This window comes from Panthera uncia, assembly GCF_023721935.1.
Source record: "Panthera uncia isolate 11264 chromosome B3 unlocalized genomic scaffold, Puncia_PCG_1.0 HiC_scaffold_1, whole genome shotgun sequence".
NCBI lineage: Eukaryota > Metazoa > Chordata > Mammalia > Carnivora > Felidae > Panthera > Panthera uncia.
In genome coordinates, this window is record NW_026057582.1 from 5,827,669 (window position 1) to 5,840,895 (window position 13,227).

Below are 13,227 nucleotides of genomic sequence, written 5' to 3' on the forward strand. Positions count from 1 at the left end.
ATACCCACATTGCGACACAGACCCTCAGCACGCATCCGATCTTTCCAAATATGTTTCTTCTCTTCTGATTTGATAGAAACGCTAACCAAAGATACGATAATAAAATCCACACCATAGACAATCATAGCACATAACACTTATGGATGCCACTTATGTCTTTGTTTTAAAGAATATAAAAAAAGCATTATAATGAGAGTTTCATAAAATTCCAAATTTTCAGTGGACAGAATGTTCTAACTTCATATCTTCTAAACGCTATTTTTGGCTAAGCATTGTCTTCACAGAGACTTCATGTATTTTGTAGCCACTGAAAATTTTAGCCAGAGAAACAATAAGATCTCACTGGAAACTCTCCTGGATAGCTATGTGGAAGGTTGATTGAAAGCTAAGAGAAAGTCTTCATAATGGGGATAGAAACCAGACCCCTTGCTCTCAAAAAATTTTTATTCTAGTCCCAGGAACCATTGTTCTGAGACTCTCTTAGCCATCCTGGGCATCATATCTTCTGGTTTCACCACTGCTGCACACTGGGGCTGGATAAGAGAAGGAGATTATAGATTTCAGGGGCTGGAGATTATAGTTTTCAAGGAGATTTAGTTTTTAGGCAGCGAAAAAGCAGACAATCTAACCTCTTCACTTTACATTTGGGGAGGTCCGGGAAGAAAATGGCCTATCCAAAATTCCTGGGTCAGTGTGAACATGGCAAATAGCACCTGCTCCTTTATAGTTGGGCTCCAAGTCCAACCAGGAGACCCATCCTGTCTTGACCTGAGTGGGAGACATTGAAAGACCCTGACACTGTTTGACTCCAAATTAACTCCCCTGACTTAGTTTGGGTCACTGTGTTTCTGCTTTGTTCTGGCACCTACACTCATTTTTGGCTTTGACAACTGAATGTTCCCTAGTTCAAGGGAGCCTTTCTTACAGAGCTGACCAGTAGTCAGTTCTTCTAGGGCTGAGTTCTATCCAACACTATTATTTGGGATCATTCCATTATCAGGGAGGGAAACCCAGCTAAACCTGGCTTAAACCAAACAAAGAGAGATTAGTGTCATCCCATAACTGGGAAGTCCAAATGTGCTTCTTGTTTCAGGCATGGTTGCATCTAGGAGCTGCATGATGTCACTCAGGCTTGGTATCTTTTCATTTCTCCTCCACGTTGACTTTATTTACTTTTTTTAAGTGATATCTCTCCTTCTGGTGGCCCCAGAAAACCCTGAGTTTAGAAATCTGCCCACAAAGAAAGCGCCCTTTCCTTAATAATTCCAAGTCTTTCTCTGTTGAGCAAGAGTTGGGATCACACGCATCCCCTGGTGTCTGGGAATGGGGTTACATCAACCTTATTTGAACATACACGCTGATAGTGAAAAAAAAAAATGAAATTTCTCAAGAGGAAACAGGGATGCTTGTTGTCAGAAAAAAGGGTAATCTAGTTTGGGTGGGCAACACTAGCAGAATCTGTCCTCCTGTTTGGCAACCTGTCCCTGACTATCCTTGACCTGATGGCCAGCTCTGAAGCCTGCTAATGGACTTCTTCAAGGTCCCATGGCTTAGTCTGGCCCTACTCCCATTATTTCCCCATAGACTCTACCCTGGGCCAATGAATGCGGACATGTCCGGCTGGCATCAGATCCCAACTAGTGCTCCAGAGCAAGTTAATGGCTCTTGTGGGGCTTAAATTCAGCTCTCCTGGCTCTTCTGCCTGTTGCTCTGTTCTAAAGAGTTGACTGCATTAGGAAATCAAACAAAGAAATTAATACAAAGAAACCTTGAGTGTGAAAATGTCAGCCAGCCCACAGTCAGAAGAAAAGACTCAAAAGTAGAGTCAAGGTTGCTGTTGGGTGTTTTTGTTGTTGACGGGCACCAAAGTACTGCCATCCGGGGAGCAAGTTCTCTGACATGCGGAGGAAGCATTGACTTCATTAACTCGTGTGGGAGTGCGGGCGGGGGGAGATGTCCCTGGGAACTTTTGGCAGCCTTGAGGGAAAAGGATGGTGATGGTGTGTTTCATATTGAACTTGGCATAAATGAGAGTGATGGGGGTGTTCAGAGATCAGATGGCACTTCTAGTTTGTCTGCGAGAACCTAATTACTGACCTGACACCCGTTGCTTCAAATAGGCCACGGAAGCAGCTAACTGGTGTATGGGAGCATCTGGTAACGCAATTACCCTGTCAGCTCTTTATCCACTTGTAGCCCTGTCATTAGACACTTTCTTTTCCTTGATATTCTTAAAATGTAGAGTTACCAACCAGAGCAATTTAAAATGATATATAGTTATTTTTGACTCCTCTCCTGTCGAGGGAGAACTTCATAAATGATGTCACAATAAACGGAATGTGGGAGAAACCTCAGACATAAAATTTGTAAGGGCAGAGACCGTGGGAGGAAGAGAAAGATCATCGCTGGGGCTCCCAAGCGCTAATGAATTAACAGGGAAACGGTGTTAATGAGTTCCGAGGAGGGGTTGTTGTCAGAGGTTTCGAGGTAATAGTAAAGAGTTATGGAACCAGGAGGCAGAACCAGAAGCATTTAAAGTGGCCCCCGCGGCTCTAGAAATAGAGAGTAGAAAAATCCAGGGGATAGGTCCCCGAACTAGGTAAAAAAAGTCAGGGCAACAAAGAAGATGATGAAGAAAGAGCAGGCATCAGGGGGTCCTGGACAGATACGAGTTGCTGAAGGCGCAGTGCCTGCTGGCAGACTCACCTCCCTTACACTCCTGGGAACAGGGGAGAAACGAATGAAAACGAGGGGAGCAGAGTCCTTCAAAACTGCTCCCAAATTAGTAGGGACAGCCTGAAGGGTGGAGAGGGGGGTGACAGAAGACTCTGTGGATGTGAAGTTAGCCACATTGAGTTTGGGGACACCGGACTGCAGCTGTTTTGAGTTGCGCATGGGCAGATTTCATTCTTCCCACATTTGACTGAGGAATGATTTAAAATTCAGAGAGTTTTAATTATTTATTTGCCCAAGGCTCACACAGTTCCCAGGTGGTACAACGGATTCCACCCAAGGTTTTTGGAATTTGCCATGAAAATGCAGATGCGGTCCCTGGCTCAGAGCTCTCAGCGTAACTGGGGAGGCAGATATACATATACCGCAAAAACAATGTAATGTGGAAGGAGTTAGAGCGGAATCATTGCCCCCAGTCTTTTCTCCAGCCCTGTATCCCACCAGGCTGTTCTTTCCTGTACCAGATGTTTGTGGGCATCACCAAAATCAAGGATGTGAAATGATCTTTTAAACTCCAGAGGTCTCTGGAAAACTGATAAAACCCTCTATGCAGTCCTTGAACAGCCGTTGGAGTTCAAAATTGCTGCCCAATTTATTTAGGTGAGATCTTACTGTCAACAGGGAACGCTGGTTGTCCAAGCCCCACAACATTCGATGTGTCTCCCGATCACCAAGGCTTTCTCCAGCACATCTCTTGTTTCTTTCCTTAAAAACCTGCTCGGCAACCACGGCATGCCAGAGTCCATGCTGGGAGTGTGACGTTGGAGACCGAAGCCAGAAGTACTCTCAAGGAGCTTTCAGCCCAGAAGGGAGGCTAATACTTGGCAATGACCTCTCTTATGGACCTTGGTCATTATGGATAATTGTCCTGTCTCCGTGCCTATTTCACTTGGTCACCTTCCTTAACATCCAGATGAATGTCTCTCTTTAAATTTCTGTCTTGTCTTTGAAAACTTCCCCAGTTGCACAAATACCAGAAAACCAGCCTCACCCTTGAGTCCTTGGTGGATGCTGTGTAAACCTCCATGGAAGTGCTCTCCCATTTTACTGTCTTTGTCTCGTTGTCTGCTTGTTGCGCAGAGTGGCTTATCTACACCAAGAGAACAGGTAAGTTTGATTTAGCACTGAAAACCAAGCACCAACATGATGGCCAGCCTAAGTGAGAACTCAAGAGACATTTGCTGACTGTATGAATTAATACCCCCAGTGTTTGAGTGAGTGGGTTCTTCTCCAAATTTCCTGTTCATAAGTGACCTAAACGAAAACTAGCTTCTCTAAATAAAGGACTGTATTCATTTCATGGATCCCCAGAATCTCAGGGCTGATCACATTTCTTTTTTTCTTATGGCTTCTACGAACCTCAGAACCTATTTGTAGCAAAATACAGAATTGGCTTACGTTTCCAATGACTCACCAGAGCAATAGCTTTTTTCCCCTTCTTACTATAGGATCACTCTGATTTCTTCCTCTGTTTATGTTATTCTGTAGCCTTGTCAGTTCTTTTCTTAAATAAAGGGAGTTTCAGACTTCTTTTTAAGTGATCTGGTTATTGTAATTCTCTGGGTGGCCACACTCCTTAAATGACTTGGTCATTGACCATAGATTCATTGCTCTCTCTTAAGTAATAATCTTCCCTCTCTCATTCTCCTGAGGGTCTCTTAGACAAAATACGGTATTGCACACAAGCACATTCAGATGAAAAATCCTATCATTGGTGATAACTTCAGATGATAGAATCTTAATAAACTTTCTGTGTTTGATTGGCTGGGATAACGAGAGATACATATCACGTGTGATAGCTGCGCGACAGAAGATAAGCTGGTCATCATTTTCAGATAAAAATGCCCATCCATCCACAGATTGCAATCGGGGGCTGCCATTGGAGTCCTTGGTCTATTCCAGTTAATTAAATGCTAAATGAAATTCAGAGTCCTGGCTCCTCGAGATGTACCAACCTGTTGCCATGTGCTGCAAAGACACAGGATACGGTCAGCAAGGCTTGCAGGGGAGCTAGTAGCTGCTCACGAAATACACGCTCTCTTGGCAGTTCCCTTCTTTCGAGAACCAATCTGCAGTGCTAACTGGCTGGCAGCTGACAGCTGTGGGTCGCACGTGCTGGGAAATAGGATATGGACATCTTTGGAGGACGATTATTCTGCCTGCCACACCCAATATGCAATTTATTGAGATAAAAGGAGAGACGGATGGGTAAGAAATTATCAAAAAACATAATAAGTGATGTTTTTCCTCAGGGCTGAAATAATATGTAAGAAATTGCATTGAACGTGCTTTCTTGGTAGGGAGCAGAATGAGTGAAAAGCGACTTTTTTGTAGACATGCCAATGTGACGTTTGAAACACTGAGGGTGAAACACATATCCTAAGTGTTTTGAGAGAAAGGGAGTGGGGGAGGGGAAGAACAGAGAGAGGAAGACAGAAAGGAAGAGGGAAAGGGATGGGGGAGAGCTGGGGAGAGAGGAAGAAAAGAGCCACCTGAGATGAGTGAGCACAACGGGCAGAGAGGGGCTGAGAGATGCGGATATTGTCGCTCGGGTCTCTAGTGCCCCTGTGACCCGGTGTAAAACACAAGCCAGGCTTCCTAGTTTGTTAAGTGAACAGCTTGCTTGTTAAGTGAACTGTTGGCTGCTCCTAACTCGGCTACCCCGGGATTCATCTGAGGCACCATCAAGTGTGCAAAAAATAAGTTAGCCAAACTCAGTTACTGAGACTCAGTACCAGCTAATCGACAAGGTGCTCTGGGAGTTTTTCAGCTTCTACTCAAAACGTCAGCTTGGATCTGTCACCTGGGAGGCAGTCTTGTGCCACCTCCCCTCTGAGAGTTTACTGATACCAGTGCCCACTGGGGAAGCGTTAAGGTGCTAGGCGATTCCTTAAAGAGCCATGTTTCTTGGCACTATTTAGACAAAGACTGTAGCAAAGGGAAAGACGAAGGGTGCCGTAGCTTAAAGTCTGTGAACGTCACGTTGTTCAACAACACAGACTCACTGCACTGGCAGACATGTTTAGCCTGGGGGAATTTCTGAGCTAACCAGTCCTTTGGTTTTTGTTTTCTGGCTGGCTTGGCCACATTCTTCTTGGCTTTTTCCACTGGGCAAATATTTATGGGCACCCGCGTGTGCGGATGAACTCAGTGGGTTGCCATGGTGGGTGACTGAGTGTGTCCTCTTCCTGGAGGCAGGCAGAATATGCTTCACCTCTGGGTGTCCACACCCGTTGGTTCCCTTCCTGAAAACCCTTCTCTCCCGATCCGTTTCTGGTCATCCACAACCCAGTCCTGAGCTCTCCTTTCCCCAGAAAGCTCTTCCTGCTGCCTGTTTCCTAGTCCAGCCGGGCCCAGTGGCTCCTCTGGGCTCTTGGACTTCACCTCTGACAATGGAATCCCTAGACACAGTCCTCTCAGAAAGCATCCGGAAAAGAGTCTCTGAAGAACCAGCCGGCTTCTGTGCTGATCACAAAAGCTAAGGATCGCTCATGTTTTCCTCTTTGCCTTGGCTGCCAGGAGGTTTTGGCCCAGAAGTTGTCTGAACTCATGTTACAGATACCGGCACTCCCCCTTTCTACTGCTCCTATTTTCAATTTCGTTTTATTTTCTGAACGCGTCATCCCTGTATTCGTTTTAAACTGCCTTCGATCCTCTCTAGCAATATATAGGGCACAGGTAAATATGTATCCATAAATACACAGGAGAGAAAATTGGAACAAAGGCCACAGTCACAGGCTTCCCCAGGGATGAAACTCTGGATAATAATAGGAATGATGATCCATCACTCAGAGTATATGAGGCTGTGTGGATTACAAAGAAGTTGTGCAGTGCATCAGTCCCGTGATCTCAAACCTCAGAGAAACATCTGGTGCTCCCCTCATGCCGCAGCCTTGATTTTTTCTGGGTAAGACCAGGAGTTAAGCAACACCCTCATCATAGTGCACACTCATCCTGGTCTATCAGGGCCCTGATTGTCTCTCTGTGTGGATGTCCTCTAGCCTGGACCTACTTCTGTGCTCCTCTGGGTAGAAATTGCAGTGGTAGAGATCCTGAGTTCAGATTTACCTTCCTTTTTTTTTTCTTCTTGAATAACTGATCTTTGAGAAAACGGGCTTCAGTCCTTTTAAGGCACTATTTTGGGGGAAAAAGTCCATTAAGGCAGGAATGTTTGTTTCCTCCCATTTCATAGATGAGTAATTAGAGGCACAGAGAGTTAACGATGCACCCCGAGCCACAAGACAAACAACTGGGAACCACAGTTGAGCCAATCCGTGTCTGTCGCTGTAAATTGAAGTCTCTTTTCAGTGCGCTGTGTGTTTGTTGACCGAGCCAGGCACCTGCAGCTTCCTGATCCTTCTCACTGCTGCTGGGCAAGATCCCCGTGGGCTTCCACCCCTGGAGGGTTTGAAGTGCTTCTCAGAACCCAGGATCCAAGGTCAACTCCTTTGGATGCCAGCATTTTTTTTCCAGAACGTGGTGCTGGGAAGAACCTGATCTGTGATCATTCTATCTCAGGACAGAGGGAAAGTGGAGACCTGAACACAATTAAGCCACGAGTGTATGATGGCTGAGGTCACGCTGCAAGGGCATCATTCCTGTGATGATCTGCGAAGAGAGATGCCACTGTGGACGCCTTGCTAGTGACTCATCATTCTTCAAATCGGCATTCGGGTCTTTCTATTGTCCACCCTCTTACCTTTGCAGTGGCATTTCCCACAAATATTGATGATCATCTAATAGTCTGGTCAAACTGGCTAATGATCACATTTGTATCTTCCCATCCCCCTTTATATTTTTATAGCCTTGCACTTTGCACATGTTTGGAGCTCAGGAAGAGAGTACTGATCATGCTGAATATAAATGAACTGTCAGATAGCTGAACATATATAATTGTGGGTTTTTCTGATGTTTGGGACTGCTCACATCTTCACTTCCACCCACAGCAAAGGAAATCAAGAGTTGCCTACGTTAGACAGAAATATATCCAAGATTTTAGAACATAAGATTCGAGTGACACAGAAAGTACCTCAAGGACAAGAGAACTTCTGCTCACAAAGAGATTACTCTTTATGACATGCTCTGAACCTATTTGTCATAGTCTAATTATAGACGACTCAAAGAGTAGGGCTTGCTTATCTCTCCCTGGGAGACTCTTGGATGAGTAACTTTCAACTCAAGAAATCTGGAATTTGCACCAAAATGTTTGCCCTTTAGAGTGACCTGGGTTTTCTCCTTTATCACTTAATGTGCACATATTATGGACCCAGTAGGTGCAGAACTTAGCCAAGGCAAATGGAAATAGAGAACCAGAAAAGGTGCTCGTCTCGGACAGCCTCGGTGTGTTTGGTGTTACGGACATAAACTACTCATCTTTAAAAGACACATTGTGTGAGTCACCAGAAAGAGCCTGGGCTCTTTGGATGGGAGGAGGGGAGGAGACCTGTGTAGATGGGTTTTGGGGCTCCTTGCAATTGGAGCATGGGCAGTGGCAAGGAAGTCATGCCGGGGGCTGTCACTGGAAAGTACAGCATGCGTGAGTGACAGCCTGAGGCGGGACAGGGGCAGTGAGAGAAGGGGAGGAAGCACAGCTTCTCACACATGATGGCTGTAGAATCTACAGGACTTGGTGACAAACTGTATGAAAGGTGGTAGAAAAGGATTCATTCCTGGGGTGCCCGGGTGGCTCAGTCATTTAAGCGACCGACTTCAGCTCAGGTCATGATCTCACGGTTCGTGAGTTCGAGCTCCGCGTCGGGCTCTGTGCTGACAGTTCAGAGCCTGGAGCCTGCTTCGGATTCTGTGTCTCCTTCTCTCTCTGTTCCTACCCTGCTCTCTCTCTCTCTCTCTCAAAACTAAATAAAGATTTTAAAAAATTTAAAAAAGGGATTCCATACTAATAAAAACATGGTAATACAGGAGCATGCTGTAACCAAGCCCCATTCAAAAATGAGGAAACCGAGCCTTGGGGTGGTTAAGGCACTTGTCTTAAATAACTTGCAGAGCCAGGGGCACCGGGGTGGCTCAATCAGTTAGGTCTCCGATTTCAGCTCAAGTCATGATCTCATGGTTTGTGAGTTGGAGCCCCTCATTGGGTTCTGCGCTGACAGTGAGAAGCTTGCTTGGGATTCTCTCTCTCTTCCTCTTGCTCTCTGCCCCCTCCTTCCCACTCTTGCTCATTCTCTCTCTCTTTCAAAATAAATAAATAAACTTTAAAAAAGTTAAATAAGTTAAAGAGCCAGAATTTTCATCCTCATATTCTGACGTGAGGGTCCATATGCTTTTTACTGCCTTGTCGTAAAAATAAGCACACTTTGAAAAGTGCACCAAGCAAAACGATATGCTTTGAGAATGACTTGACCAGAAGATCCTTCCTTTGTCCAAAGGATTCATTTCAGGGTTTCTATGGCAAACCACCTTAGTGAACGCATGATAACATTTGTTAAATTGATCCTGTGCCATGTGCACATGCACAGACACGCACACACACATACACGTACATCCAAAAATGGACATGCACAAAGGCTATAGGTGGAAGAAATCTGTGACCTCAAAGGAGGCACCTTCCCGTTCAATGCCATTGTTATGTTGGGTGTGACAGCAACTGCCCCAAATCAGTGCCCAACCCCCCTGCCCAACAGGGGTGTGTTAGAAACACCCCAGAGACGCTCCCAGTTTGCTTTTAACTTCCTTCCTGTCCTGACAGAACATTTAGCAGGATCTTGACCTATTGGTTCATTGACCAATTTCAGACCTGCCACGGCCTCTTAGATCATTTATTGGACATCCCTACATGCCAGGTATTTAACCAAGCCCTTCATATGCATTGGTCTCACTTGACTGTCAGACAAACCATGTGTAGGCATTGTAAGCCCTATTTCGTAGGTGAACAAATTGGTCTAGCCACTGGTCCAAGGATAGTGGCTAATGAAGGGCGTAGGCTAATGTGACCCATTCCAATCCTTATTCTGCAGCCGTTGAGTGACACTGTCTTACTGGCTCTGAGCCCCATCTGCCTCTCTCAGATCTCCCCTGGCTCAGTCCACTCTCAGCCGCCCCACATAACCCACCACATCTTATCCATCCCTGGCTTGACTGCTTCCCCAGTTTCAACCCATGAAACTTGTACCCAGAGCCACCCAACTTAGGTCCCCTTGGAATGGGAACAGGTGAGATACCAGTGGATAATCATACCCCTTTACTTTCATATGCGAATGGTCATGGGCTATTTTGTCTTCCTAAATCCCTGGTTTCCCAAGGTTCATGGGATTTCAAATGAATTGCTTTTGATCTCCCTCAAAGAAAGATTTTTATGCAGGAAAAGGAAGTGGGATTAGCAAAGGTGATTTGCTACTGTTATGTTGAATTAAAAAATATAACAGAAAGAAAGCCCCAACTTTTTACTCACATATTTATATATATAAAAAGAAATTTGGCTGATTACAACTTTTTAGATCTGCTGCTTTTCTAGTTCCATTTAGGAAAAAAAAAAAACCCATGGCTTTATATTCCCACCCACTGATTTCCAACTAAAACAGAACTTTGTTGCCTGCTGACCCTGCTGGCTTTTTAAATGAGAAACTTATTCTTCTTAAACTGCTGGAAAATTATATTTAAAAATCAGCATAATTCCATTGCCTATTCTTTCTGGATTCCTTGAATAATGCAGGGTTGGTTCCTGGAACAACTCTACATAATCTGATGTACAAATTTGGTTACTGACATACATGGTAACTGGTGATAGGCATTGTTGCTAAGCTACAGAACCCATTTGTACGTTTTAATTAATATAATCTGAGTTAAGACTTTTTTCTTCCCTAATCTAATTACAATTTCTGGAGGTAAGACTTTGGCAGACTTAAAGAGATACTATGATAGCATTACACATATAATATTACATATGTTCTCTATATATTCCAAATTCTTAATCCACAGAATCGTAAGTTCTAAAAATAAGAAATTGTTGTTTTAATCCAGTGATCTTTGGAATTGTTTGCTACCAACAGTGAGTAACTGGAAAGGTGAGTGTTTAGCCAGGGTCTGCTACTCACCACACCCCACTCCCCCATCCCCATTAACCCAGCTGTAAATAAACTATGGCAGATCGCTTCCAGAAGAGTATCTATATTCTAACATATTATTCATATTTATATATCTGTAAAAGATGGTTTTACTTCTAGAGAAGCTATGAAATTCTCCATCTCAGTACCTCTTCATTTACCTGAAAGGAATTACATAAGCAATCTATTCTAAATTTGTCTCTTGGTTTAAGATCTCATGGCCTGGATTAGAGCAGATATAATACTTGGGGGCATTACAGCGAGTGAGGAGGCAGCTGAACCAATCTTGTGACCCAGATTGGAAACCAGGAAGTCCAAGCCAGTAAGTGGGTAAGTCATCAGATCTGGGAAGGGCTGAGATATCCGTGGAAGGGGAGTCATGAGACTGGGATCCTAGAAGGCAGGGAGTTGCTCTGGGTAGTGAATTGCAGCAGGGATTAGGGCAAGAGGTTCTGGATGGAGCCCAATAACTTTTCATGGGTTTATGAAAACCATTCTGCATGTGATGACAACCATGTAGTATAAAGCTACATCTGCTGGCTGCTGAAGAGATGAATTAATCAACTGAGTTGCTTGAATGAAAATAAAAGATGGCACCAATTATAACTTCCAGTATTTTAACACTGCTACAGCTGGTGTTGGGCTAAGCCTTACCTGTGTTAGCTCCCCTTACTCTCATGACATTCCCATAATAGAGTTGATGCTTTCATTTTTCTCTTCTTACAGACAAAGAAACTGAGGCTCATAAAACTAAAAGGTTACTTCTCCAAGGTTGCACAGGATTGTAGTGAGAGAGCTTGTGTTTGAATCCAGAGTGTTTGGACTCCATAGTCCACAGTCTTTCACACGAGGCTGTACTGCATTCCAGGTGAGACTGAAGACAATATAGAGGGCCGACCTCATGAAGAAATGTTCCCTTCTTTACAATGGTATGGATTTCTCCTCTGCAATCTGGCTCATAAAGAATCAGCAAGGGTCTCTTTAAAATGCAAAGGCATCCAGGAACATGGTAAGGATACGATGGAGAGCCAGTCCTACAGCATGTAGAGGACTCCGAGAAGAATACTCTTCCTCTACTCCTGGTAAAGTCTTATGTTTTGCTATGTATTTATTTACTGCACAAAAATCCAAGGGGAAGTAACTGTGCATCCAGAAATACAGAGACTATGACCCCTGTCCAGGGGAGCTCAAAGGCTAATGGAAGGAAGACCTGGAAACAAGGAAGTGGAAACATTTTCTTAAAGTGCGAAATGTATTACATCCACGGAACAAAGGGGGCAATGGCAAAATACGCTTGGGGTGATGGAGAAAAGCATCACAGAGAGAAAAGGACCTTTAAGGAGTGCAGGTGGGTTGGAAGCAGGCAAGGGGGTGTTTCACTGGGAAGGGCCAACATACTTAAGGTATGAAGGGAGGCAGCAACACGGCTTATTGGGGAAACCCTGTGCAAGAACGTGGTACCAAGAACCCTGTGCAAGAAATTAGCACCACCCCAATAATACAAGAATTTCATTGGTCCCAGTGGGCATGGAGGTCAAAAAGGAAGGCTTTTACCTCTTCCCAAGCACTCCATTGGCAGTGGCTCTAGTGTCCCTGAGAGTCTTCAGTGGTGGGAGGGGCAGCTGTATGTGAGAGTGGGACAGTGAGGAATGGCTTGATGAAATGAGAGTAGCATTTGCTCTGAACAATTCTATCTTCATTGTTATCTCATCAAAAACAAACAATTGCACAGTCAGCTCTGGAAAGCCAGGTAATAATATGCAATTCTTTGACTGTCCTCTGTAACCTTTTCCATTTTCTCACATGTCCTTAAAAAGACAGATAGAGCTACAGATGATTATCAGGTAAGGAGAGAAAAAGATAAGCAAACACAAAGTAATAATATAGTTCTCTGAAATCATTGGCTGTTCCCCTGCCGAGGATGTGCACTCAAATAAGCCATTATTTAACGTCTTCTTCTGCTTCTTAATAAAAATCTCATGAAGGCAGGGTGTTTTCTCATTTCCACCCCTGGCTACCTCTGTGAATAGGCTCTGGAAAGTGGAATGTTTCTTTGGCTTCCCTCCCTGCTGTTCTAGCTATTTCTTCCACCCTAAGGTCTTCCAAACTTCCCATTGCACGGGATGTGCAGGAGCCCAGCTCTCAACGGCTCCAATTCTCTCCTGTATTCTTTTCAAATCACACTGATTTCTTCATTGTCCCCTGGATCACAACATACATTTCTATCTCTGCACATTCGTTCGGGTAATGTGTACAGCTCTCAACAGTCTCTTCCTTTCTCACTTTGTTGGTTCCATTTTCTGGGTGGAGGTCAGGGAGTGCAGGCAGGGGATAGGCAGTGCAAGGAGAGGTGGGCAGGGAGGTCCGAAGCTGGGCAGGTCTGGGTGAACTTGAACAAGACCTGGAATGCAGCCCAGGAACGTGGTAGACCCTC

General features: G+C 44.5%; 1 long non-coding RNA gene across 1 annotated transcript; it reads right to left on the reverse strand.

Annotated features, from left to right (window-relative positions):
* Positions 1-232: 232 nt before the first annotated feature.
* On the reverse strand, positions 233-12,729 carry LOC125909188 (uncharacterized). Its single transcript, XR_007453596.1, has 3 exons — positions 12,348-12,729; positions 11,448-12,003; positions 233-533 (listed from the first exon to the last, which is right to left on the reverse strand). It is a non-coding gene; the product is annotated as an uncharacterized LOC125909188 (long non-coding RNA).
* Positions 12,730-13,227: the final 498 nt, after the last annotated feature.